The 7,039-nt window shown below is 36.6% G+C and overlaps 1 pseudogene; it reads right to left on the reverse strand.

Moving 5' to 3' along the window:
• Window positions 1-6: 6 nt before the first annotated feature.
• Window positions 7-2,286, reverse strand: LOC117214994 (annotated as a pseudogene).
• Window positions 2,287-7,039: the final 4,753 nt, after the last annotated feature.

The following is a 7,039-nucleotide window of genomic DNA, read 5'->3' on the forward strand; positions in this document are numbered from 1 at the left end:
GTAACATTTAATTTTAGAATGAATAGTATAAGGTGTTAGATCTGGCAGTAAACTATTTATGTGACGACGTACAGGTATCGCAGCTAAAGTTCCGTTGCCAATACCTTGAAGGAGCATCAGGATAAACCAATTTGTCGCCATTAAGATTCTACCACGTAGCAATTTACCGTCAGGAAATTGTATTTGCTTATTTTGTTTGGCACTTATTTTGGCACTTATGCATTATTAACGATAACGTGGTCCATTGGACAAGCTCGTGTACGTAATTTTTCCATATAATCGTCCCAGAAATTTTGTCCCCTATTTTTTTATTCTCAGAGTAATGATTCTTAGACACTATACCTAGCAAGTTATTCTGCAATTGAACAACCAACCAATCAGGCGTAATTTTTTCAATCTCTCCAGTAACTCTCTGCCCTAATTTGACAGATGCAATGGGTCTGTTTTTGTAATATGAATTCCTTGAAAGTTCTACTAATTTATTAAAATACAGGATCAATGGATTCAATGTATATTTTCTTTAGCGGTAATGTTAGTCTTAATTGTTGTTCTTTCCTGTTAATAGAAAATATTTTTGCCAATAAAATTTGGTTTGTGTGCAGTAGATTAAAATTACTAACGTTACTATGGGACACATATCCAAATGGCGTATATTCTGCAACTGGAAAAATAAGTCTTATACCAGTCTTATACCCATATCCTTGATCGTACAAGGTATACAGTCTCCTATTTTCAGTTTTTCAAAATTCCTGTACCTTCCTTGAGTTGCAAAAGTCCTAGTTAAAATTAAATTAGGTACTGTAGCAAATAGAAGAGCTGAAAGTGTATGACCAGGAACATATTTTGATGCTAGTAGAGCTGCAATCTCCATACAAGGTGACATGTGACCATCTAGTAAAAATCCTGTACTAACAGTTTGTCCTTTATATCTACTGACTCTTAAATATAATCCCTGAGCGGATGATTCTATTATTGTGCCCTCTACTTCTTCACCAATATCGAATGTTGCTTCTTCAACTTTTATGTCTTGATTAGCCACATTTAGAACTACTTTTCCCGAATCTGTGTTCACTGTTTGAATTTTTACCAAAATTGTTTGTCCAGCTGAATAGTTTCAATTTACGTTAGATGTTTCCAGCTCGAGGGCAGTATGTGGAATCCAACCTTTGACATCCCCGAAAAACTTTACCAATATTCCACGCTTATGTATTTGAACGATAGTTGCGTGGTGTTTCGAGTCAATTTTCGCGTCTTGTATGTTTCCTAAAATGGGCAAGTCACTCGTTATTAAAGACCTTTTCAAAGTGAGATATACTTTTTTCGGCCTATATAAAGGAACAAGACTCTTGCTTCTACTTCTTTGTCGACTTTCAGCTTTTGTAAGGGACTTAGATCTTCGTCAGATATATGATCTGGTGGAATTTGAACATTAAATTTACCAAGTTGTACATTAACGAAATCATTCAGTTTATCAATATTTGTAATCTTTACATTTACCACGTCGCCAGGTTTAAATGTTATATAGTAAATGACAACGTACATATTTTATAAACTGGCACATACAATCGTTTAGTGTAATGGTCGGGGTATCTACGTGTACTCTCTAAGTCACAAGTTAAGTAATTGCGAAGGCATATTAAGTTGAGTTATAAGTTTCAATTCCAACGAAGTAAGAACCTAATCCTTCTCATTCGCGCAAGCGAGAGAGCGGGAATCAAAGACTAATGTAAAATAATGCCTAGCATAATGCTAATACCACGTACCATATAGTTGCTGAAACTTTTATGCTTCATACATAGACATAAACATAAATTGTTTCAATATAAATATTAATAATAAATATTAATTGAATGAATATAGATAACAATGACCACTATAGGTTTCATATATGAAGTATTAGACCGAACGAGGTATGAAATATACAAGATATAGTACTCCTTATAACATTTATAATAAAACAATCGTCTGCTCAGATTTAATTTTTTCAATTTATAAAAATATGAATTTACACAAACACTCGCACTTTACTTATCATTACTTCCACAACAACGTTCTCTTTCTAAAGTTCAGATTTTCGTAACTGCAGATAAACGTGACACCCACATAGGCACGCATCATTTTTTTGTATTCTGCTACAATAGCACTTGCTACAGTTCTGCTCGTAAAGAAATCTGACAGGCGTGTAATAGACAAAAAATCATTTATCAATAAGAGGAAGCAGTCGCGAGCGAGTCAGTTATAATTCGAGTTTCACGAGTTATTAACGGTAATTAACGGAGTTATACGAGTTATCGAGTCATATGCGAGCAATCATACACTGTTTTTACGAATACGTTTGTACGAGCGTCTCTCGACAGTACTTATATTTGTCGGAGATGAAAGAACACCGGAGCTTTTGGAATTTTGGATAATCCCGCAACATTATAACCTAGAGTCTACTATAGCTGTAATTAAACAATTGTAGTCGTTCAATCCGATTGTAATTGTTCGAGATTAGTGATAGTGAGCTTTGGCTCGAGGCGACAGTCCGTCGCCTAACGTAGTCGCGGCCAAGGGATGAACGCTTTGTCTAACAAAGGTATGGAGTAATTCTATAGCCCTCCTTAAAAGAAATATTTGTGACGGCACGCGACGGTAAACATTCCAACGGTCTCTGTCCTGTAGCTCATCACACGCAGAGCCTACTCTCCGAGTAAGATTATTGCCAGATGTCGATGCGTCTCCGCAGTACATGTTCGGCTAGCCTGAAGGCCCGTTATAAATCTTAAGATTTAGTCAACTAAAGTCCTTCAAACAGACAAACAGTCTTTGTCCCACCTACGGGAAAATAGGGGAGACCTATTTTTCAACGAGCGGCGTCTCCCACTAGCAACTTTCCCTCGAGGGCGGCTAGCATCTTCTTCTAACCACCGATATGGAGATTGACCAATTAGCAGCAACGCCAATTTCCCTTACTTTCTGAACGAAGGCTTTTCTCGACGAATCCGATGATCTCGTGTCCTTAGACACACCCCATTATAGTTTTCCTCTGTGGCATCATCAGGACGGGAAAGTCATTCTCGCTCGCGATTTCATCGATGAAAAGAGTAACCCTTTACGACCAGTGAATATTACGCGTCCAACTTAGATTTTGTGAGCACGTTCATCTATCATCCCGTCGACCGCGGAATCGTTATTGAACCTAGGATCATTGTCATCAGTTTCTCGAGTACATAACTACCACGGTTACTTGTCCGGTTCTATAATAATCGTATTTGCACTTGTCAATGTCTTCTCTATTGCATAACGACAACGTGTAACCCAAACGAAGATTCGTTTCACGCCCCTAACCCTAATTCTAATGTAAACCTCTCCGACATATATATATATATATATATATATGTCGGAGATGAAAGGACACCGGAACCTTCGGATAGCCCCGCAACATTGCAATCTAAAGTCTACTATAACTGTAACTAAACTATTGTAGTTATTCAATCCGATTGTAATTGTTCGAGATTAGTGACGGTGAGCTTTGGCTCGAGGCGACAGTCTGTCGCCCAACGTAGCCGCGGTCAAGGGATGAACGCTTTGCCCAACAAACATATGGAATAATTCTATAGCTCTCCTTAAAAGAAATATTCGTGGCGACACGCGACAGTAAACATTCCAACGGTTTCTGTCCCGTGGCTCGCCACACGCAGACCATATTCTTCGAGTAAGATGATTGCCAGATGTCGATGCGTCTCCGCAGTACATGTTCGGCTAGCCCGAGGGCCCGTAATAAATCTTAAGGTTTAGTTAACTAAAGTCCTTCAAACAGACAAACAGTCTTTGTCCCAGCTACGGGAAGATAGGGGAGACATATTTTTTAACGAACGGCGTCTCCCACTAGCAACTTTCCCTCGAGGGCGGCTAGCATCTTTTTCTAACCACCGATATGGAGATTGACCAATTAGCAGCAACGTCAATTTCCCTTACTTCCTAAACGAAGGCTTTCCTCGACGAATCCGATGATCTCGTGTCCTTAGACACACCCCAGTATAGTTTTCCTCTGTGGAATAATCGGGACGGGACGCGCATTCTTTGACGCGCTCCCGTCGACTAAAGAGTAACGTCTTTACGCTCAGCAATTATCGTTTACGAGTCAGACTTAGATTCAGCGAGAACGCCTATCTGTCATCCCGTTGACCGCGGATTCGTTATTGAACCTGAGATCACTGCCACTAGTGTCGCGAACGTCTCACCGCCGTGATAGATTGTCAAACCTGTGTTATTCATACCTGTGTCAATAAATCGTATCTTCGTTACACCGCAACGATGGCTACCTTCAACGAAGACTCCTCAAACACCGACAACCCTATCCCCCCTGCTTCTCCGACATATAATTAATTAAAAAGGGGGAAATATAATTCTGTAATATCGTAGAATAGCTTTGATTGAAGATCGGCTGAAATTAGAAAACACCGTGTACGTCGTCTTTTTGTAGTTTGTTTACATCCAAGAGCGCCTAGTAACAGTGACGCGAGAAAAGATAAACAGCGTCAAAACAGAAGTACGGTTTCATATTTCAAGGAGTGGCAATCGAGAGGCCAGAGCATGTGAGCCAGAAAGTGTGTGCGTGTGCGTGTGCGTGTGCGTGTGTGTGTGTGTGTGTGTGTGTGTGAGGACGAGAGCAAGAGCGAACACGACCGAGCAGGAATGCATTGGCGAGGGTCAGAGTTGATCGAGACGTCGAAGCATAGAGTCGTTAGAATTGTCGAGTGTTAGAGTTGCTAGTGAGAGAGAGAGAGAGAGAGAGAGAGAGAGAGTTACCAAATATAAAAAATACGAGCGTTGCATTTAGTTTTCCTGTTAATCAAACATCGTTTCTCTGTCTAACTAATATCTGTATTTTCAATCCATTATTAATAAATTATAATTAATCGGACAAAATTACACCTTTAATATATTCCGATATTACATTATCGCGATGTAATATTTATCATGCTTATTTTGTACGTAAAACGAATCGTTGGAATATTCCCGAAGCTAACGAAGCATTTCCCAAAAGTTAAACCGAAGAAATTAACGCGAATAGTTAAGTGAAATGTTTCCATTAACTTGCTGACCAACCGGCAAATAAAAAATCATAAAAATTGTTTCAATGTGTTGAGGTCACGCATAACTTCTTTTTTCATTGACGATTACCAAACAGGTAAAATTTCGAAATTGTACGAAGGCCACGTGACCAGATCGTATTGGAATTTGAAGTGCATGGAAAAAGACAACTCGAAGTACAAACCTTGAGCTGTACTACTCGAAGTACAAACGTGAACTAATGGATGCAGAAAAGCAATTAACGCCAAACATCCGAACAGCATCTTGGAGCCCGTCATTGTTCTGAAATAAAAGAAGTGACGAATTAAAAAGACGCAGGACTAATAATAATAAAGGAAACTTAGTTCGTATTATAAATTGAATTTACATCAGAAAAGAAGCACGATCAAGCGAAACAGATCGTAGAAATGACAAATATCATCGATATACGTTTCAGTGTAATTTCACTTTTGAAAATTATTTAGTTTAATACGATCGTATTCATCGCTCTGAAACTTTCATTGTGCTGCAATTTGTGCTGCGTCTTTTTAATTTCTCTATCTTTCTGTGTTTTCGGAAAAATTACTTGAAAGATTAAGAATTGCTTGCCTTATTTTATTTTCGATTAGTTAGGATTTGATTATTCCAGGTAAGCTTTATTATTTATAACAGGTTTTATCACTTGTTTATTATTTAGGAGTTTGTTATTTTAGGATTAGTACCTTTTAGGATTTCTTATCCTTCGAGTTTCTGTTTCAGATATCTAGGTCTATTTCAAGATGTTTTATTACATTAGGATTATTTATTCGATTAAGATAATTTAAGAGTTTCACAATGTACAAAGAAATAATCGCGTGAAATTTAGATTTATGCTTTAAACGTATTAAACACGCGGTAATTTCAATGTCTATAGCCTCGAACGTGTTCTGATTAGTTGTGTCATTGTCTGTGACATTGAAATCACAAAAATCCATTGCAAGTGTGCTGTCATGCAATGTGGATGTAATTGGGTTTTTTGGGTATTTCCTGTATCATCTGATTTGTACAGTACTATTTTAACGCAAGGACAGGAAAGTTATTATATATTTCCCGTCCATTATTTGAATCGTTGTGAAGTGTAACGAATTATATTCGATTCGAGGAAATGTTAATGAATTACCCATTTCATATGTAATTACATGGAAATAAAAATCATTGCAAAAATAATTGATCTAATGACAACGGAATTTCCAATATTTTTTTGTTTCGTCACGTCTTTTTCATAATATATCTTTTATAGGTACGTGATTTATTAATCGTTCGAATGGAAATAATTATTCGTATAATATTCAAATGATTCTAGCCATAAAATAAATTAAAACGATACCTGTCAATGATATGCAATCTGCGTATGATGTCAACCTCGATCTATGCTTATACAAGAAATTTTATCAATCAATGACTAGATATACAATAATCAAATATTATAAAATTTCTTGAAAACCTTTAGGTGTTAATATTAAGGTGTTAATATCTTTAATATTTGCAAGTTATTGTTTAGCGCTAATTAGTTAGAATGTAACAAGTGGTGTACCAGAATTGAGATAATTAAGCCACACGAACAATCTTATTTAGATCTTTTTAATTTTTTAATTCTCTTTTGCTCCAATACTTTGTAAAATTAATCTTCATTAGCTACTACACATCATAGAATAACAAGAGATAATTTTTCTTATATAACGTTTCATTCATAAAATCTATCATTAAAGTATATCTTCATAAAAATATCATTCCATACTAACGGTATATTTGGTGTCATACGAGATAACAGTTACCAGTGATGACATATGTAACTTTATAAAGATATCTCGTTTTATTATATATTAAAAGAATGTACTCATTGCTGCTATATTTCAGATGAAAAAAAGGAGGCAACGATTTTACAGTAAAATCGTTCGTTTACAACTGATTCATTTACATTTCATGATAATACTGTGCATTC

Source organism: Bombus bifarius, unplaced genomic scaffold, assembly GCF_011952205.1.
Source record: "Bombus bifarius isolate JDL3187 unplaced genomic scaffold, Bbif_JDL3187 scf7180000009288_frag, whole genome shotgun sequence".
Taxonomy (NCBI): Eukaryota; Metazoa; Arthropoda; class Insecta; order Hymenoptera; family Apidae; genus Bombus; species Bombus bifarius.